The sequence below is a fragment of the Babylonia areolata genome, chromosome 8 (assembly GCF_041734735.1).
Source record: "Babylonia areolata isolate BAREFJ2019XMU chromosome 8, ASM4173473v1, whole genome shotgun sequence".
NCBI classification, from domain to species: Eukaryota; Metazoa; Mollusca; class Gastropoda; order Neogastropoda; family Buccinidae; genus Babylonia; species Babylonia areolata.
Window position 1 is genome coordinate 23,464,604 of NC_134883.1, and position 22,527 is coordinate 23,487,130.

Here is a 22,527-nt window from a genome sequence, read left to right on the forward strand (position 1 = left end):
AGCCAATATCTTAGTGCAATAGGTACATCGGCTTCATTCAACTGTTCCAAGCCAGTTCAGTCCGGTTCTTCTCGTGACCATGCGGAGTTTTTGTGTCAAGCGGCCCACTCGGTCCAGTACACACAAGAGCAGACAAAAACAAACATTAAATCATACTAAATCTGAAGTCCATCCCCATCGTAAGCTTCAGGTGTGTTGTTTCTCTGCCATTCAGAACAATGTTGTGTAGCCTACAGGGATTTCCTGCTACGATTTTTGAAATGGATATCTCGCTCCCGTCGATGCAACCGATATGCGATTAATGCTATAGAGAATGGCATAAGAAAACAGCGTATTAGATAAACACCAGAGAACAGAGTACATCGGATAAGTGCAATACAAAATTAGTTTGTGTGTGTGTGTGTGTGTGTGTGTGTGTTTGCGCGCGCCGAAACGTGTGTGTGTGTGTGTGTGTGTGTGCAAGCACTTACGTACTCCTGACTTTGTGCGTGCAATCTGTCTGCCTCAACAATTCATGAGAGCGGGTGTGTGGATATGTGTGTGTGTGTGCGCGCGCGCGCGTGCTCGCGCGTGCCTGCGTGTGTCTGTGTGTTTGAAAGAGAGCAAGCACTCGCATCAGTGCTCCTCATGTAGCCAATATCTTAGTGCAAAAGGTACATCGGCTTCATTCAACTGTTCCAAGCCAGTTCAGTCCGGTTCTTCTCGTTGTGACCATGCAGAGTTTTTGTGTCAAGCGGCCCACACAAGAGCAGACAGAATGATGTCAGAGCCTTACCAACCCACCCCACCCTTCACCTCCACCCTCTCTCGTTCTGTCTCTTCAGCCTTGTAAAGCCATCCAGCTCTACTATCAACAGAGAGCGAGCGAGCGAGAAAGAGAGACAGGCAGGCAGACAGACAGACAGACGGTTTAACGTTCTTCCATCACTGAAAGGCATTCATTACATACACACTAGGGGTTAGGCTAAGGGGCAGTGAAGGGTTAGAGGGAGTGGTTTTATCCAGCTGTAAGACAGTGGCAGAGATACACACATACACACTCGCGCGCGCGCACAAGCACGCTGACACACATGCACACACACACACACACACACACACACACACACACACACACACACTAAGCACACACACACACACACATACACACACTAAGCACACACACACACAGTGAGCAAGAGAGCGAAGAAATAGGATTAAGAGCGATGGAGTGAGTGAGCGTGAGTCAGATTGAAAGAGAAATATAGGATACAGACACACACACACAGAGAAAACGTGAAAGAGCAAAATAGAAAAAAAAGAAAAAAGAAACAAACAATCAAACAAACAAAACCACAAAAAAAAAGGTGATGCAACTGATATAACCCATGTTCAACGTTCAATGTAACCGATTTTCACAAGATTAGCGGGATGCGATATTTTTTCTTTATCAAAGCTTTTCTCTTTTCTTTTTTTTTTTTCTTTTTTTTTAATACAAAAATTTTAAAAAGTGCATCATTACAATATGTCAGCACTTTATGAACCTTGCCTGTACCACATTATACATCATTCGAACTCAGTCTCATTATGTGAAACATCACGCGGGACCGACAGAATAGATATCGTAACTGTAGCTCTCTTTTTATGGCTTGATTGATGGTTTGTTTGCACGGCTGTTGTCGATGGTTATGGTATAACAAGTGGAGTTTGCCCTTGTGATAAGATGGCTTGTCAAAAGTAAACAGATAGACAACGTGGTTGTCTGTTTTTTTGTTTGCTGGTTGTGTTGTTTTTGTTTTGATTTTTTCGGCTTTTTGCACTTGCGGCCTTGTACTAAGCTGTTTTATAGGCCATTTAGAGGAGCGTCTGAGGAATAAATAAAACACACACACACACACACACGCACACACACACACACACACACACACACACACACACACACACACACACACACACAAGCAATTGAATACACTCAAAAATGTTTGTTTATATTTCGTTTACTGGTTATTTAGTTAGTTGGCTAATTAGCTAGTCAGCTGCTAAGTTAGATAGTTGATGAGTCAGTTATTTTGGTTGGTTGGTTGGTTGGTTGGCTGGTTTCTCCGTTAATTGGTTAGATACCTAGTTGGTTAGTTAGTTATTTTGTTCCCGTTGGTTGATAAGTTAGTTGTTTGGCTGGTTAGTTGGTCAATTAGTTGGTTAGTCAGTTGGTTGGTTGGTTGGTTGGTTGGTGAGTTAGTTCCTCGGTTGGTTGGTTTGCTAGTTAGTGGATAATTTCTTACATACTTAAGTTTAAGAAGAAAACAACAACAAACTTACTTAATGACTGATGAATACTGATTACTTGTTTATTTACTTCCTTTCTTAATTAATTAATTAATCTTACTTGATGGTGATGATGAATAATGACAGTTTCTTCGCACATGAAGAACATCTCTTCCATAGCGCAATGACTTCTGATGACTGTGAAGACCGGTCCTTGATCTCCGAACTCCTAAGCGGGAAGGGCTTACTCACTCACTTACTTACTGATTTACTGACTGACTGACTGACTGACTTACTTATTTCCTTCCTTACTCACTTCCTTCCTTCCTTCCTTCCTTCCTTCCTTCCTTCCTCACTCACTCACTCACTCACTCACTCACTCATTCACTCACTTAAACACTCACTTACTGCTTACTTACTTACTCACTTACTGCTTACTTACTTACTTACTCACTCACTTCCTTCCTTCCTTCCTTCCTTCCTCACTCACTTACTTACTCACTTACTGCTTACTTACTTACTCACTTACTTACTCACTTACTTCCTTACTCACTCCCTTACTTACTCACTTCCTTCTTTCCTTACTAACGTACTCACTCACTTACTTACTTACTTACTTACTGCTTACTTACTCACTTACTCACTCACTCACTTACTCACTTAGTTACTCACTCACTTACTTACTCACTCACTCACTCACTTACTCACTCACTTATTTGCTTGCTGACTTACTTACTTACTCTTCCTTCCTTCCTTCCTTCCCTACTTACTTACTTACTTACTTACTACTACTCCTTACTTACTTACTCACTCACTCACATACTTACTTACTTACTCACTTACTGCTTACTTACTGCTTACTTACTTACTCACTCACTCACTCACTTATTTACTCACTCACTCACTTACTTACTTACTTACTCACTTCCTTCCTTCCTTCCTTACTTACTTACTTACTTGCTTACTTATTTATTTACTTACTGACTGACTAACTGACTGACTTGCTTACTTGGTCTGTCATTAGTGCGTTCGTTCATTCTTTTGTTAGCTTGTTAATTACTTAGTGAGCTATGATGATGATGATGATGATGATAATAATGATAATAATAATAACAATGATAAAGTTAATATTTTACATTTTACACGAACAGGGAACGCAGCCAACAGTCGGTAAGCGCAAATCAAGTGAAAGCAGATGAAGGATTTGGTTTCTCCTGAACTTTTCTCTATAGACATAATTAACATCAAATCCATGTTTTATTCCACGCCAAAAAATACTTCGGGTTTTGTTTTGTTTTTGTTTGTTTGTTTGATTTTTGTTTTTGTTTTTTTGTTGGTGTTGTTTTTTGTTTGGTTGTTTTTTGTTGTTTTTTGTTTGTTTGTTTGTTTTTTGATGGTTTGTTTGTTTGTTTTGTTTGATTGTTTGTTTTTCTTTCTTCTTTTTTTCTTCGCCAAGTGAAACCCAAAATTGTTTTGTTTCTGTTCGGCTCCTAGGTTTGGTTGAGCGCCTGAAGAGAGGCGAGAACATCGTTGTCGCCGAGGGGTATCTGTTCGAGTTTGAGCGCAGAGGCTACTTGTGCGCAGGCGCCTATGTGCCGGAAGTCGTCATTGAGCATCCGGAAATGGTCAAAAGTCTCCACGAAGAGTTCATACACGCCGGAAGTGACGTTGTTCTTGCTTTCACGGTGAGAAAAAATAGACAAGTTTGTATTGGTATAGTGTGCTATGTCTTAGTTATAAAAAAAAAGAAAAAAAGAAAGAAAGAAAGAAAAAAAGAAGCTAGACCAATGTTTGCCGTTAAAGCCAGCGGAAAAAAAAGGTACAAGGTGGAAGGTAACAGAATGGTTAAGACGCTCAGCTGCCAATATAGAGAGTCATTGAGGGTGTGGGTTTGACTTCCGCTCTCACCCTTTCTCCCAAATTTGACTGGAAAAAAATATCAAACTGAGCGTCTAGTCTTTCGGGTGAGACGATAAACCGGGGTCCCGTTTGCAGCACGCACTTGGCGCACTGGGATAAAAAAAAAAAAAAACGTGGAAAAGAAAAAGTGTTGTCCTCTGGCCAAATTATGTAAAAAGAAATCCACCACTCTTGATAGGTTCACAAAATATGTAAGCATGCACTCCATACCTGACAATTAACGTGGTGGTTCGTTCGTTTGCAAGATAACATCGCCTCATATAAATTCGATATTGGCTTTGTTGCTGACAGTACTACGGGCACAGGGAGAAGTTGAGGGTGATCGGCAGAGAGGGGGACCTGGAGAACCTGAACCGGCAGGCCCTCCGGATCGCCCGCAAGGTGGCTGACGAGACGGGCACCCTCATGGCTGGGAACCTGTGCAACACCTGTCGCTACAACCGCGAGGACCCCGAGGCTATCAAAGACACGGAGCAGATCTTCAAGGTGTGTGGTGGTGGTGGTGGTGGTGTTGTATTTGTGTGTGGTTGTGCCTGTGTTTTTGTTTGTGTTGTGTTGTGATGTTTGTGTGTGGTAGGAGGGGCAGGGTGGAAGGGAATGGGAGATGTGTGGGGAACGGGGAGTTTGTGTGTGTGTGTGTGGGGGGGGGGGGGGTATTTGTGTGTGTGTGTGTGTGTTTGGGGGGGGGGGATTGTGTGTGTATGTTTGTGTGGGAGTATTTGTGTGTGTGTGTGTGTTTGTGGGGGGGGGATAGGGGGGTTTGTGTGTGTGTGTGTTTGTGTGTGTGTGTGTTTGTGGTGGGGGGGGGGGTGTGTTTGTGTGTGTTTGGGGGGTGTTTGTGTGTGTGTGTGTGTGGATGGGTGTGGGTGTGGGTTTCCGCGTGTATTGTTTGTGTTTGTGGGGGGTGTTTGTGTGTTTGTGGGGGGTGTTTGTGTGTTTGTGGGGGGTGTTTGTGTGTTTGTGGGGGGTGTCTGGGGGGTTGTGTGTGTGTGTTTGTGGGGGGATGTGTGTGTGTGTGTGTGTGTGTGTGTGTTGCACGGCGGAAAGGCAAAGGCAGAAGGTGGGGTTGACAAGGTGGTGGAACGCAGTCGCACATTAGCGCAAAGCATACTGTACATAGCTGCCTAGCCACTGTTTACATATTAATAATGCAATGATGTGCTCTGTGTGCGTGTGTGCTTGTGTGTGTGTGCGTGTGTGCTTGTGTGTATGTGTGTGTGTGTGTATGCGTGCGTGTGTGTGTATGCGTGTGCATGTGTACATCTGTGTATATGTGTCCGTGCTTGTGTGTGTATGTGTGTGTGCGTGTTTGTGTTTGTGTGTGTGTGTGTGTGTGTGTGTGTGTGTGTGTGTGTGTGTGTGTGTGTGTGTGTGCAGGAGCAAACGGAGTGGGCCGTGGAAGAAGGAGCGGACTTCATCGTGGCGGAAACGTTCGCCGAGCTAGGGGAGGCTATGCTGGCTCTGAAAACGATCCAGAAATACGGCAACGGTACAATTTTCCTTTCTTTCTTCTCTTCCTTCCTTCCTTTCTTGCTTTCTTTTCCACCTTACTGTCTTTCTTTCACTACACGGAGACGAGACTTTTTTTGTGTTGTTCCATGTGCAGTACACGTAACAGCTGCACTTGAAAAAAAGCAACAACAATGAATTAAGAAAGCAAAAATAAATTATTAAATTGAATAGAAAAACGATATTCGTTTTTGTACCTTTTCGTACTGACAAAGGTAATGCTGCTGCTGCTGCTGCCGCTGCTGCTGCTGATGATGATGATCATGATGATTGTCATCACCATCACGATCACTGTAGAAATAGACATACTTCACAAACAGTTAGAACTGAAATTAATAGGAGATTTGAATTATACAGGCTGCACAAGGTCGACAACTGTGGGCTCCCACTGAAGACACTGAAGGCTGTTTCAGACTCACGTGTCCTTTAGCATCGTGAAAAAATGTCTTTGAAAAATCCATTTTTAGGCCATAATTGTAGGTGTGCTTGTGTGTGTGTGTGTGTGTGTGTGTGTGTGTGTGCGTGTGTGTGTGTGTGTGTGTGTGTGTGTGTGTATTATTTTCTTCATGTACAAAAACCACAGCCGAAGTGCACGTGTACTCGTGGCTGAAAACAAACCTCTAATTAATTTTCTCGGAACTTCAGCATCAAGTTCACTATGACCCAAGTGGTCCTTAACTTATTGTTAAAATAAATAAATAAACAAACAAATAAATAAATAAATAAATATGTGTGTATATATGTAAATATGTATATGTGAATATGTGAATGTGCTGTGGAATGATCGGTTAAGCGTTCGTTGGTGTTGTGATCCAGTGTTGAGCGGTGATGATGGCTCGAGGCCCTGTGTCCTTGGGCAAAGGCATTGTACCCTGATTGTCCTTACTCCACTCCACCCAGGCTGTGAATTGATCCCTCACTTCGGTCAGGGAAAGGTGAAAACGTCGGAAGAAGAGGACTGGGCCCCGCCTTCCTATCTCGATCCCTAGTTAGATATACAGTGGATATAACGGGCGCAGTAGCCGAGTGGTTAATTAAAGCGTCGGACTTTCAATCTGAGGGTCCTGGGTTCGAATCTCGATAACGGCGCCTGGTGGGTAAAGGGTGGAGATTTTTTTCCGATCTCCCAGGTCAACATAGTTATGTGCAGACCCTCTAGTGCCTGAACCCTCGTTCGTGTGTATACGCATGCATAATATTAAATACGCACATTGAAGATCCTGTAATCCACGTCAGCGTTTGGTGTTTATGGAGACAAGAATATTCCCAGCATGACAGAGTATGGCTGCCTCTATGGCCGAGTAAATAAAGAAAAAGAACAGAAACCCCTCACCCCCCCCACCCCCACCCCCCCCCCCACACCTCCAAAAAAGGGGGCATACAGGTAAAATGTTACATGTCTGTCTGAGTGTGTATGTGTGTGTGTGCCTGAAATCTGACTGAAAGACGCAGGAAACGAATGATGAGCGCCCAATGGCAAGCCATCAGATCAGTAGGCTCTACTCAGGAGGTAGGCGGCCTGTTGTATGCAAATGACCCTCGAGTTTTGTAAAGCGCTTTACAGCTTGGTCTCCAAACTGAGGACAGGCGCTATAATAAGTATCCATATCATTCATTCATATAGATTCACTGCTCACTGGTATTTGATTGTATTTGTATTACTCTTTTTTGTCACGACAGATTTCTCTGTGTGAAATTCGGGCTGCTCTCCCCAGGGTGAGCTCGTCACAACACTGACAGCGCCACCTTTTTTTTTCTTTTTCTTTTTTCTTCCTTTTTTTCCAGCCTGCAATTTTATTTGTTTTCATGTCGAAGTGGATTTTTCTACATATAAATTTCCCAGGGACAACCCATTTTTTGCCGTGGGTACTTTTACGCGCGCTAATTAAACCTCGGTTTATCGTCTCATCCGAATGACTAGCGTCCAGACCACCACTCATGGTCTTGTGGAGGGAGTGTGGGGGAGGGGGGGGGGAGAGAAAACACTGGCGACTGCCGGTGCGATTCGAACCAGTGCTCTCAGATTCTATCGCTTCCTAGGCGGACGCGTTACCTCTAGTCAACATAAGACTATGAGACTTTTTTTCTTTTCTAACTCTTTTAGATGTACATACACATTGCAGGCCTTCCAGTAACGGTCAGCTTCAGTCCACTGGCCGACGACGAGACCTACGACGGAGTGCCCATCGGGGAGGCCTGTCGGCAGCTGGAGAAGCCGGGGCGGCCGTGGTGGGCCTCAACTGCGGCAAGGGCTGCACCAACATCATGAGGCCCATGAGGAAGATCCGCCAGGCCTGCAAGGTCAGCCACTGTTGTTTTGCTTTGAGGGGAAGGACGGAGGGGGTGGGGTGGGGGGGCTGGGGGGCGGGGTCCTTGAAGCGTGTGTGGAGACTGCCTCTGATGGAGAGGGAGAGAGAGAACACTGAACACTGAGATGTTTAATGTCATCAGCTGTAAAGCTGTAGTGACATAGTAGGTACAAATCAGAAAAAAATGGTGCAAAACAAATAAAATGGGAGAGAGAGGGTGAGGAGGGGGAGGGACAGACAGATGGCGAGAGAAAGAGAGAGAGAGGGGGGGTGAGAAAGAGAGAGGGGTAGAAGGGAAAGACAGAGAGAGGGGGAGAAAGAGAGAGGGAGAGAGAGAAACAGACAGACAGAGAGGGCGAGAGAAAGAGATAGAGAGGGTGAGAAAGAGAGAGGGGGTAGAGGAAGAAAGAGAGAGGTCGAGAGAAAGAGAGAGAGGGGATAAGAAAGAGAGAGGGGGTAGATGGAGAAAGAGAGGTCGAGAGAAAGAGAGAGAGAGGTCGAGAGAAAGAGAGAGAGGGAGAGAAAGAGAGAGGGGGAGAGGGAGAAAGAGAGAGGTCGAGAGAAAGAGAGAGAGGGGGAGAAAGAGAGAAGGGGGAGAGGGAGACAGAGAGACAGGGGAGGAGAAAGAAAGAGATAGGGAGAGATGAAGAGGGGGGAAGAGAGAGCGAGAGAGAGACAGGGAGTGAGAGAGAGAGAGAGAGTGGAAGAAAGAGAGAGGGAGAAAGAGAGAGAGAGAGATGAATGGATGGATGAATGGGTGTTTGATTTATTGTATTATATAGTATTGTATTTTTGTTTCAACAGATTTCTCTGTATTGTATTGTATTGTATTGTATTGTATTGTATTGTATTACTTTTTGTCACAATAAAAATTTCTCTGTATAAAATTCGGGCTGCAGTCCCCAGTGAGAGTGTCTCGCCACAATGCAGCGCCACCTTTTTCTTTTCTTTTCTTTTTCTTTTTTTTTTCCTGGTTGCAAGTGTACCTGATATTCAATCCAAGTTGATTATGCATGAAAGGCCATTGCCCCTGAATGCGGTACACGGAATTAAAACAACACAGTGTCTGCCATTGAATGATAACCTTAATTAACGAGTTCGCTAAATCATGATGTCATAACAGATCGCAGCTGAAGTGCTTTGCGTAAATGAATTGAAACTTTCCACAAAATACTGTCATCTCGAGAAACCATTCGAAAACTTTGATAAACCGGAGTTGACGAGGATATAGGTACCTATAAAACTTGGATGGAATATGTCGTGCTCTCAAAATTGGTTTGTTTGAACATATACACATACGCACGCACGCACACACACACACACACACACACACACACACACACACACACACACACACGAGGGGAAAAAAAGACATATAGGGAAAGACAGAGAATCCGTTTCAAGTAGGTGTCAACATTTAAAGTAGTAGTACGTAGTAGTAGTAGTTGTTGTTGTTGTAGCAGCAGCAGCAGTAGTAGTAGTAGTAGTGTTGTTCTTCTTGTCCTTGTTATTATTATTGTTGCTGTCATTGTCATGATGATAATGGTGGTGACAAGAAAATTGATGATAATGATAATGACAGTAAAAAAACAACAAAAAAACAATAGCAGCAGCAACAACAACAACAACAATTACATTAATAATAATAATAATAATAATAATAATAATAATAATAATAATAATAATGTACATTTATATAGCGCCCTTTCTAAGAGCTCAGGGCGCTTTACATGGAAGACAAATATTACAAGTTACATAAAACATTCATGACCACTCTTTCTCAGAACCCCCCCCCCCCTTCCCCCCATCTCCTCCCCGACGTCCCCACCTCGCGGGAGTGTAAACATTGATAAGGTCAGAAAGATCTGTAGGTCCTGCGGAGCGGAATGCAGAATAGCAGAGACACGCAACTTTGTATTTTTAATTCTCGCTTCAATGGGGAGCCAATGTAGAGTGTGCGGAGGTGAGGAAAAAAAATGTGATCAGTACGTGGGACTCTGAGAGTCAATACCGTGTGCATTATGTGTGGCAGGGACCCATCATGGCATTGCCTGTGGTGTATAGCACGACTGATGACAAGAACCCAACGCTTCACGCCATCAAGAATGACAAGACCGGTAAGACTTTTTTTCTTTTTTTTTTTTTTTTTTTTTTTTTTTGCTGCTCCATCATCTGCACCATTTCAGTGGCATTACTCCCACACCGCTCATTTAGATTCCCCCATACACGGCCACACCCGGCCGGGTTCGTCCGTCACAGTTCCAGCGCCGGCAGTCCGCCGCAGGCAACCATCGACGTTAGGTCGATCGCCAGGAGGCCACACACCACATCGAGGAGACCCGGCACTGCTGCTGAGTCACTTGGCCGGTGGTGTTCAGTGGTGCTTGTTCTGATTCAAAGACCGTAAGACTTCCTGGCCATCAAACCAGCTGTAGATGGTGATGATGATGATGATGATGATGATGATGATATGGATACTTATAGCGCCTACCTTCGGTCGGAAACCAAGCTCTGAGCGCTTTACAAACACGGAGCCATTCGCACCCACGCACCCAACTTTTCATTCATTTCAGTATTTCATTTTTCCTTTCGTTTTTTGTTGTTGTTTTTTTGTTGTTGTTTTTGTTTTTTCAACTGTCTTTTTAATTAACTAACATTTCAATTAGCCCTCCCCCACAACTTGTAAAGACTGTTCACACTTTTTCAACGTTTTCTTTTAATGTTTTCAAACTGTCAAGGGAAAGAACGCCACACCCTTCACTGTTTTAGAAGAAAAGAAAAAACCTTCCTTTCGCCCTCACAGTTTTCATAACTAACATTTCAGGTTATCTAATTGTCTTACCCGCTCACCCACCCTTTCTCCCACCCCCCCCCCTCCTCCGCCCCCCGCCCCCCCCCCCCCCCCCCCCCCCGCCCCCCCGCACCTCCGCCCCCCCACCAGCCACAATCACCACTACAACAACAACAACAAAAACTGTTCATCCTTTTCACTATTTTCTTTTCTTGTTTTCTTTCGACTGTCCAAAAAAAATAAATAAATAAACACCGCCTTCCCTCACAACTTTTCGTAACATTTCTTTCTCATTCATTATTCTCTCCCCCACCCCCACCCCCGGCCCCCATTCCGACAAAGAACAACCCCCCCCCCCCCCAACCACACCCCACTAAAAAAAAAAATAATAATAATAATATTTTTTTTTTTTTTTTTAACAACAAAAAACCGCTCTTTTTAACCATTTCTCTCCTTTGTTTTGCTACTGAACCTGTCCAGGAAAGAACGCTTTCCCCTACGACCTTCCGGCGTTCCAGTGCTCGCGCACGGAAGTTGCCGAGTTCGCCCGAGAGGCCAAGGAGCTGGGAATCGAGTACATCGGCCTCTGCTGCGGCAACGCCTCGCACTACATGCGGATCGTGGCGGAGGAATACGGCCGCAACCCGCCGGCGTGTCGCTTCTCGCCCAAAATCGAGCAGCACTCAGTGTTCGGCGCCTACCGCGGCAAGGAAGAGAACTACTACACTAAAGGCCTGAGGTCCGCCATGTTTGGCACCACGGATTAATAAATCAAATTGATTGATTGATCAGTCCAGTTAATTAATTAATTGATTGGTTTATTCAAAACTGACCGTTACAGAACTTGTGACCACAGAGATTTTGTGAAATAATCTGTTTTAGGTCAGGTTGTTGCTTGCAATATTCCTTGTGACTCCGGTACACTTGGTAATAAAGACATATTCTATTCTATTTTTGTTTTCTTTAATGTCAAAAATTCTAGGAGGTTAAGTATAGTGAGGAGGGGATTGACGGTTAGGGGAGAAGGTGGATGGAGGGTCCGGGGAGGGGGGGGGGGTGAAAGGGGGATGGAGGATTTTTTTTTAGTTTCAAGGAGTGAGGAAGGTGTCAAAGCGTGTGGACTTGATCCATAGAAGCTACACGTCTTCATTGAGGGGGGGAAAGAAAAAAAAAAAGAGCAGATGCTTGACGTTCGCATGAACTGAACTCAGGCCTTGATGGGAGAAAATGATAGGTTTTGCGTATTAAGATGAGAGGTTAGATAAAAACAACAGGACCTTGAACTTAAACGCGCTGACCAGGCCTTGATGGGAGAAGATATAGGTTCTGCGTATTGAGATGAGAGGTTAGATAAAACGTCGACACCTTTCTTTCTTTTTTTTCTTTTTCTTTCTTTTTTTTTTCTTTTTTTTTCTTTTCTTTTCTTTTCCTTTTTTTTAACATTCGCAAGTGAATGACTGGAAACCAAGGGAGAATTTATTTAGTAGCAAGGAGTGTGTGAATGTGTGTGTTGTGTGTGTGTATTTTGTAAGCGTCTGTGTTCTTTAGTTTAACGTCTTTCCGCTGTGTAGTTGTGATATCAGACAAAAATACAAAATGAAAACAATTCTGCATATATGTGCGCTCAGGGCATGGTAAGAGATGGTGGGACGAAAGAAATAGAGACAGAGTGGTGGCTCGGAAAGAAAGAAAGTGTGTGCGCGTGCCAGTGTCTGTGTTAGTGTGTTAGTGTGTGTGTGTGTGTGTGTGTGTGTGTGATGATGATGATGATGATACGAAGATGGGACAAGCGAGAGAGCGAGAGAGAGAGAGAGGTCATTGCGTCGTTGACAGTAGCTGAGGCATTAAACACCCACACATAAAAGGAGACAGCGAATGACAATACAGTAACTAGATTATAAGCAATGGATTGCGCTTATTCCATGTCCCACTGTGCAGGTGTATAGCGCTCAGATCAGCTTTCAGTCATAAGAAAGATGGAAACGATGTTTGTTGATGTATTCGTTTCTTTTCTTTGTTTATTTTTTTGTTCGTAGCTAGATAAACAACCCCCATTAGTGGTTGAATTGTGTGTTCTTTGTTTGAAAATGTTTTTTGTGTTTTTTTTTTTATCGTGTTCTGTGGAAGCACAAGTGTCTTTTTATTTTGGCTGCACTTTTCTTTTAACCTGAGCTTTGGCAATCTTGGTCAAAACTTACGTTTTTTAAAAATTTTTTTATTTATATACTAGACTTTATCATGAATATACGCTGCACTTAACGTCTGATTGCCTTTAATTAAGCAATGGTTAATTAACTCGTGCAGAGATAAAGGTTATACAAAAACTGATTTATAAGTAATAAAAGTTTGTTTTGTTTGTGAACATGTGTTCTGTTGCTTTGTGTGTGTGTGTGTGTGTTTGTGTATGTGTGTGTGTGTGTGTGTGTGTGGAAAATGTATGCACTGAGAAGAGTAGGACAGAGGAAGAAGAAGAAGAAGAGAGAGAGAGAGAGTCTGTGTGAATGAACAGACACCACACATGCAGGCAGACACACACACACACACACACACACTGTCAGGTCTCAATGACATTTTGTAACATGGAAATGACGGATACATTTCATTTTCACATTCATCGCACATACATTAATATGTGTGAAAGAAAAAAAAAAGCTTTGGTGCAACAATTATTCAGGTAGCAGACGGGGATAAAAATCATTCTAAGAACACATATCAGCCTCAAGGAGGTGTCCAAAGCGTGTGGACCGATCCCCCTGACACCACACATCTGATACAGATATTCAGCTGCTTCTTAATAAAAAGTACTTGGGTATTACTACTATTGTTGTCCACAGGCCAGCCGACCGCACAGGGCCACACCAGGACTGCCCAACCACACCAATGTCCAACCGCGCCAAACACAGAGCTGTCACACACACACACACACACACACACACACACACACACACAAACACACACACACACACACACGCACGCACGCACGCACGCACGCACGCACGCACTCACACTCACACACACAAAAAAACAAACACCTATAATGATAAACTTTAAAAAACACAGTTCATGACACACTATTTTATTAGGCTGTGCTGAGGATGTCAGCCATTCCACTAAATCTATCATTCTCAGATTGCAAAAAAAATCGTTAAAAAAGGAAAACAAACAATAGGGTAGGTATGGGTAATTGCGAACAGCGTGTAATTGCGAACGATTCGTATACCGCCCCACTTCGAAGTATTCTTGGCGGTTGCATTTCACAATTTAACGTCTGCTTCGACCTTTTTCTTATACCTTAATGAATATCCATTTCCAAGAACCTGTCAAACATCAGCTAATTCTGGCTATTTCCGCGTTCTTTCTTCTCTTCGTGCACCACTGCCGACCAAGATTACAAACATGCTATCAAAATCCTAAAATCAAAGTTGTAGGACTTGAACTTTGACACAGTTTAAAATAGTTGATTTGATCGGATGTATTGATAGCGCATTACCAGTGCTGGGAGAAATTAAGAAAGCATTACTGGTGACAGATGAGAACGTCAGTTTTGACAGGACTCTGCAAAATAGTATCGTCTGCAATTATATTATAGGATATTTTGACGTGAGTCTGCTTGCGAACGATGCTGTACAGCTTCTGAGCACTCTCAAACGGGTGTGTTTTTGTGCGGTGTGGGGTGTGTGTGTTTACATGTCTGTTTGTGTGCATGTGTGATCAAAACCAACAATACAACAGTGTGGTGCGATGTTCCAATAATATGTTATGTCTAATGAGTTAAAGACCTGCTCCTGTTGTAATTGTCTACGTGTACCCAAAGCCGTCGTTCGCAATTAGACTTGCCCGTTCGCATTTACCCTCCGGCAGCCCTGCTATTTCAAACGTCGACAAAATGTTGAAAAGAATTAACAGACGAACTTTTCCTGGTGCAACCAGTCGGAGAAAGTCTTCAAAAAACAAAAGAACTACGTTTGACTTTCGTGCGACATGTTTTCTTTACAGTACACACGTTGAGCTGGTCGCTTCGACTGTATCGTTTGCAATTACCCATACCTACCCTACTTCAAAGCCAAACATGATATACATAAGAATGTCATTTTAACAAATAACACTGCTAAATGGACGTACAGCTAGTGCCCATCTCAGTGTTTACAATGTCGCTACCTAGACAGTACATCATAGACTGCGGAAAATATGATATAAAAAAGAAGAAAAGTGTCAAGGTCTGCTTGAAAAAAGAAAGGGCAATGGACCAGCCTCCGTGGCGAAGTGGTTAGCGTCGCGGACTGACGGCTGGGAGGACGCGGGTTCGAATCCAAGCGGAGGTGGATTTTTCGGCCCTCGGCCGGCTCCTACCCAGAGTTGAGCTGAGTGTGCTGTGGGCTTAAATGGGAAGACTGGGACCGCACAGTCGAGTTGTCATCCACTTCGCGAATGCGTCTTTGGGTGTGTTGCTCTAATTTCCTGACCAGCACTACAAGTGTCTGTATCTCTCGGGTCTGGTTGACGTCGTGATATCATTATGACAGGAAGCGTAGAGTACAGCCTTTGTCACGTAGTCCCCAACCTAAATAGACCTCCACAGCAGCATCTTCATTATCATCATCGTCATCGCCATCCTCCTCCTCTTCCATCATCATCATTTTTTTAAGAGTCCCAAATTATGTGGCCTTTCATGCCCTGCTCTCATAGTGACTTTGCTTGGGTGAATCTTGTCAAGGTCTTTAGTGTCGGCGGATTCATGGGGAACTGTCATTGGAGGGACATGGTGGTAGTCTCCACTCTGGGGGTGACACTCACTCAGTCTGGCTCCGCGACTGAGCCATTATTGTCGTTAGTAGGGGGCTTAGTAGGTGGTGTCCTAAGTACCTTGAATTTGAACAGGCACTATCGAACACCACCGAAGTGACTCAGCAGCAGTGCAGGGTCTCCTCTGCTGTGTGGCCTCCTAGCGACCTGACATCGATTGCTCCCTGTGGACTGCCGGCACTGGGACTGAGACAGACGAACCCGGGTGTGTCCGGAATGAGCGGTATGGGAGTAATGCCACTGAAACGGTGCAGATGATGGCGCAGCACAAAAAAATAAAATAAAATAAAATAAATAAAGGGGGGGGGGAGTTGGGGGGGGGGGGATTGACTGGGAAGGCAGAAAAATGGAGACAATAGTGAAGAAAAAAGACAGGCATAAAGAGAGCAACAGAAAAGAGGAAATATCCAGCACAGAATATCCAGAAGGCGGAGATGTTACTTGAACTGAAAGAAGCATTCAGGTGAGCGCAATGACAGATATTGTCATCACAGCATATTTGTCGTGAGACTGACACATGAAAAAAACATCAAAGTTGTCAAAGAAGGGTAGACATGGAATACAAATGATACCTGGCACAACAAAATTGTTCTTAATGCTGTTTCCTGATGATGTTGTTATCTTGTCTGACACACCCTTTGGGTTAAAAAAATCAGTTAAATGCCCTTAAGCAAGAAACAGACAGACTACAACTAACAGTAATTCTCGATAAGACCAATATTATAGTTTTCCGAAATGGAGGTCATCTTTCGACTCGTGAAAAATGGTGCTATGGTGATAGGGAAATAAAAGTAACCACGAATATTTAGGAATGTTATTCACAACAAAATTGACTTTGATGTCTGCGTGGGATGAAGACAATAGAAAAGGGAAAAAAGGTCCAATCCAAATTAGAAAATTACTCAGGAGACTGTGTTCGACTGACGCACAGCATTTTTGGAACCTTTTCGACACACAAATTGAACCAGCCTTGAACTTTGGAGCAGAAATATGGGGACTCATGTCAAATAACCAAATGGAAAAGGTACATACATTTGCAATGAAGCGCTTTCTTGGTGTCCCATTACACTCATCAAACACTATAATGTATGGCGAAACCGGCAGGTACCCATTGCATATTAGATCAATTGTAAAATGCATAAAATATTGGCTCAAACCAACAAGACTGCCGACATCACGATTGTTTAGACAAGCATACGAGATGCTGCTACTGCAAGAGGAGAAGGGCAAACAGAACTGGATATTCCACATCAAGAAAACACTAACGGAACATGGATTCGGTCTTGTTTGGATGTGCCAAGGAGTAAGGCACGAGAGCGGCTTTGTATCGGAATTTAAAGACAGACTTATAGCATGTTACAAACAAAACTGGCACGGAGAAATTGAGAGCAATGATAGGTATAAATGGTTCTATTCATTTAAATCAATATTTCAAACGGAGAAGTATATTAAGATTATAAGAAATAAATGGCATAAAATCTGTTTTGCGAAGCTCAGATTGAGAGCACTTGGACTGAATGCCAACAGAAGATGGTTCAATTCAGACGTCGCAAAATCTCCTTGCCCAATGTGTGGCGAAAGCCCAGAAGATGAAAATCAGTTCATATTTAACTGAAAAAACAACAACAACAAAACCTGCACCATTTTCAATACAGCTGCAGCGCAGAGAAAAGATTTGTTCGGCATACTATTGACAGAAAATGAAGATATGATACTTTCACTTGCAAAATATGTATCTGGGGTAATAAATATACGGAAAACGTCCATCATCGGTCCAAATACTCATTAATCAATTAAATATTAGTATGGGTTCTATGAGGAAAAAAGCATAGATAAAAAGGAAGGGCTACATTTGGATGGTCAATCTCGACATTGTAATAATTGATGTGTTCGTGTTGATATGATGGGTTTTGATGTTACATGCGTAAACATTTATTATATGATTTATATGTAATTTAGTATGTGTTTGTATTGATATGATGTGTGTCGATGTTACATGTGTAAATATTTATTATATGATTTATCTGTACTTTGTTTTCTGTGTACTGTCCAAATCTTGGAGATGAACGACTGAAAAAAAGGCAAATTACCCCCCTGTCACATGTACTTTTAATCTAATGACAAAGTGCCAAACTGTCGCAAATGTCTTATTGGTCTATGTTGTTTCAATTCTGTTTTTGTTTTAGTTTTTTCCTTCTGTTCCATTTCGTGTATTTTGCACCATTTTGGTCTGTTTGGTACCTACTATGTTACCAGAGCTTTTCAGCTAATGATATTAAACATTTCAGTGTGTTCAGTGTTCTGTGTGTGTGTGTGTGTGTGTGTGTGTGTGTGGATTCCGGTCAGGCTCTTGGTGGGGTAAAGCGTGGAGATTTTTTTTTCCAGTATCACAGATCAACATATGTGCAGCCCCGCTAGTGTCTGAACCCCCGTCGTGTGAACACGCATGCAGAAGATCAAATACGCACGTTAAAGATCCTGTAATCTATGTCAGCGTTCGATGGATTATGGAAGCCGTCGTGTGAACACGCATGCAGAAGATCAAATACGCACGTTAAAGATCCTGTAATCTATGTCAGCGTTCGATGGATTATGGAAGCAAGAACATACCCGGCATGAACATCCGTCAAAAACGGCGGGGTTAAAATATGGTCATACACGTTAAAGCCCACTCGTGTATACATACGAGTGAACATGGAAGTCGCGTGTCCAAGATAATTGAAGTAGGTCATAACTCTTCAGAACAGGAGGAGCAAAAAACTTAAACACAAATCTTAAACATGTGGAGATCTTTGTCATCACCCATGTCTCATTTCAACTTGAGGTGGGTATATTGATCTCTGAAATGTGTAACGAATTCGGTGGAGGGCTTTGGAAGAATTGATTTTACGCAGATCGCATGAGCATGAAAAACCACCAAACGGACTGGAGAGAGAGAAAAAAAAAATCTCCCTTGCCAAATCTTAAAAAAAAAAAAAAAAAATATATATATATATATATATATATATATATAATAAAATAAATCCACTACGTGTGGTCTTACTCCATTATAAATTCTTAGGCATATTTTACATTATGATAGCCTTTTGTGGGTAAATCATATAGAACAGCTTACCCCAAACATGTATCAAAAAGGGTATTTCAGTTATCTAACATAAAACAACTCCTTCATCATATACCACCTGTACGGAGTTTGTTATCATCACGTCTTAAAACTTATCCGCCTTAAAAAAAATCAAAGTCATTATTTAACAACCGAAGATTACAAATCTCTTGATATTCTACCCATGAAATACAAACTAAAACACGATAGTCATTAATTTTGTTGATGAATTAGATAATGTCAGGTGCGGTACATGCAAATTTAACAGAGAAAGTCCGGATTACACATCAGAAGACATCAGTCAGTCATGAGATCAGTCATTCAGTCGGTGATTCATTCATTCATTCATTCATTCATTCATTCATTCATTCACTCACACTTACTCACTAACTCGCTTATTTATTCATTCGTTCATTCCTTGGTTGGTTCTTTTTCTTTTCTCTTTTCCTTTTTGTTATCTTTAGTAACAGTAGCTTCAAGTAAGAAAAAAATAATATTCTGAATAGTATAGACACCATCCTCCGCCGCCCACACTTCCCCCACCCCTACCCCAAAACAAACAAACAAACAACAACAACAACAAAACAAAAAAACGACAAGAACAACGAAGCATGAAATACGTTTTCAGCGCAACGGTGATTCATTCATTCATTCATTCATTCATTCACTCACTCACTCACTCACTCACTCACTAATTTATTCAATCGTTCATTCCTTGGTTGGTTCTTTTCTTTTCTCTATTCCTTTTTGTCATTTTTAGTAACAGTAGCTTCAAATAAGGGGGGAAAAAACGGAGTAAAGACACCATCTCTCCCCCATCCTCCTCCCCCAACCCCCCCCCCCCCCCCCCCACACACACACACACTCCCCACCCCAAAACAAACAAACAACAACAACAACAAAACAAAAAACAAAACGACAAGAACAACGAAGCATGAAATACGTTTTCAGCGCAACCTGTTTCATATTACCTAAACCCACTTGGAACGCTTCCAAAAACCTTCTTCGCACCTGAGACAGCGCAGACGCACACTGTGCCTCTGGCCCGCTATTTCAGGTTACATTTTAGCGAACTAGTGTGGCAAAAGACTGGCGTTTAGTTGTTATGTGCAGGGCTGGTCCAAACATGCGCTTTTGTATAGCTTTTGTTTAGAAGCGAAACACACACATACGCATGTATGCTTCGCATCTTACGCCACTGATGCAAACATAGGCCTACATACCAACGCACTCACACATTACATAATTATATGTTGTGTGCGTGCACAGGCCTTACAAATTGACTGCCGGGATGCCAAACACGTGAACCTGCTAACTGCTACGCTAAACAAAACAAAAAATGTCAGTTGCAAAATCATAATTATTATTGGCACGCATGCGAGAGAGAGAGAGAGAGAGAGAGAGAGAGAGAGAGAGGCAGGCAGGCAGGCAGCCAGGCAGGCAGGCAGAGACAGGAAGAGACAGAGAGCATACTACTTTTGCTAAATTAAGAGCGAGAGACAGAGACCTACAGACAGGCAGACGGACAGACAGACAGACGGACAGAGATTAAATGGGAGAGAGAGACAAGAGAGAGAGATAGGGACAGACAGGTGAGAGAGAGAGCGGAGTCTGAAGACCCACATTTTCCCCTCCTGAATAATTCTCAACAGATCATCCATTTCCAGTATGAACATAAATGACTATTAGTGAGTGAGCAAGCTTTGATAGTTTCAGAATTAGCTGGTTGTATTTTTTATTGTATACTATCTACGATTGTGTGCAATGACTTGTGTGTGTGCATGCGCGTGTGCTTGTGTGAATTGTGGGTGTGTGGGTGTGGGTGTGTGTGTGCGTGAATGATTTTTAATGATATTTGGTATCTTGTGTTCAATTTTTCTTTTTTGATATTTTGGCTACATAATTATGTGTTCTATTTGTAAACGTCTATGGCTTATTTTCAAGATAAGGCGTAAATGCTCACAATAATAATAATAGTGATGATGATGATGGTGATGATAATAGTATCAGTATCAGTAGTTCAAGGAGACGTCACTGCGTTCGGACAAATCCATATACGCTACACCACATCTGCCAAGCAGATGCCTGACCAGCAGCGTAACCCAACGCGCTTACTCAGGCCTTGAGAAAAATAAAATAAAATAAAATAAAATAAAATAAAATAAAAATAATAAACTGATAATAATAATAATAATAATAATTTTTTTTTTTCTCAAGGCCTGAGTAAGCGCGTTTTCATAAGAGATTAAAACAAAAATTCAGGGTAAATATACCTATCCAGTACAAAGTACAAAGTATACATTCTCCTCCTCCTCCTCTCTCTCCCCACCCCCGACCCACTACCCTCTATCAGACTCCAACATCCACTCACCACCCCACCCCCGTTTTCAGTGTAGGCTACCGCTCTATCGAAGATGAGAACAGTACAAAGAACTAAAGTGAGCGCAAATTGAAGGTATACTGCATCGAGTTCAACAGCTTCATATCCGTAGTGCTGCGCCTAGGGTGATAAGTTTTAGGAAAGTTGACAAAAATATAGTAGTAGTACTGATCGACACATGGCGATGTTGAGACTAGCGTTACGCTACTGGAACATAATGATTAAGAAAAGTAGCTAGGCTACACATATATAGCGGCTATGGACACGCAGCGTTATACGGCGGTAACGACCATTATGCTTAAAACAGAACTGCTATCGACGTGTAGGGCCTTTGAACGTAGTGACAACGACACGCATATAAAATATAGTGCTAGTATATCAACAGTTACTGAAGGTCAGTACCCCGGCTTTAATGATGGCTTGTGGAACAAACCAGTGTGTATCAGTTTTGCTGTCCTCGCCCTTGAGATCAATGCTCTCATCCCGGCCACTGCATGACTGCTGCCGGGTCAATCTGCAATCAGTCGACTGTCGAAATCATTTCTCTGAGCGGACTTTACTTTATAGCTGCATGTCACAGTGTCTTCGGTCAACTGCCAGAGATAGTAGAATGTCTATCATGCAGTTTGTTTGTTGGAGTCAGCATGACTGCTGCCGGGTCAATCTGCAATCAGTCGACTGTCGAAATCATTTCTCTGAGTGGACTTTACTTTATAGCTGCATGTCACAGTGTCTTCGGTCAACTGCCAGAGATAGTAGAATGTCTATCATGCAGTTTGTTTGTTGGAGTCAGCCACCGGTGATCTGTTGTGTTCAACTTGAGTTGAAGTCAGTGTTACGTGCCACGTCAACTGAATCTTGAGTCCTCTCTGTAACCTGTATAGGTCTCTGTCTTGTTCATAAACACTGCCACCAAATGCAGCAGGTGAGATCCAAATTTGTATGCTTGAGACAATCTCGTTGAATTCAGTAAACCAGTTGTAAGACTGAGATCATGTTTCATGCTAAAAAATCTCAACTGATTTCCTCACTGGCAGACAATAACACACACACACACACACACACACACACACACACACACACACACACACACACACTGACACACACACACGTATATATATATATATATATATGTGTGTGTGTGTGTGTGTGTGTACATGTGCCCGTGTGTGTGTACAGTATGTGTGTGTGTGTGTGTGTGTGTGTCTGAAGAGAGAGAGAGAGAGAGAGAGAGAGAGAGAGAGAGACTCAGAGAGAGAGAGAGAGAGACGGGTGTGTGCTTATTTTGATGACAGGATCTCGGAAAGGGAAAAATCTATGACAGATCGTAGAACAATAATGTTTCGGATTATCATCTTTATAAAAAAAATTTTACGTCCGTGCAGAGACTGAACTGCCCGTTTGTCCTTTTCACGTGTGTTAATTGTATATCTCAGTGCCGTCATTTCGGCCCTACACTCAGCTTATATCA

The 22,527-nt window shown here is 42.6% G+C and overlaps 1 pseudogene across 1 annotated transcript in view; it reads left to right on the plus strand.

Annotated features, from left to right (window-relative positions):
• LOC143284667 (betaine--homocysteine S-methyltransferase 1-like) overlaps window positions 1-13,132 on the plus strand; it is a 15,293-nt pseudogene extending 2,161 nt beyond the window's left edge. Inside the window, exons 2-7 of the transcript XR_013055595.1 lie at window positions 3,736-3,926; window positions 4,453-4,647; window positions 5,539-5,650; window positions 7,794-7,971; window positions 10,012-10,096; window positions 11,251-13,132. The product of XR_013055595.1 is annotated as a betaine--homocysteine S-methyltransferase 1-like (transcript). The remainder of the gene's footprint in view (window positions 1-3,735; window positions 3,927-4,452; window positions 4,648-5,538; window positions 5,651-7,793; window positions 7,972-10,011; window positions 10,097-11,250) is intronic.
• The last annotated feature ends 9,395 nt before the right edge of the window (window positions 13,133-22,527 follow it).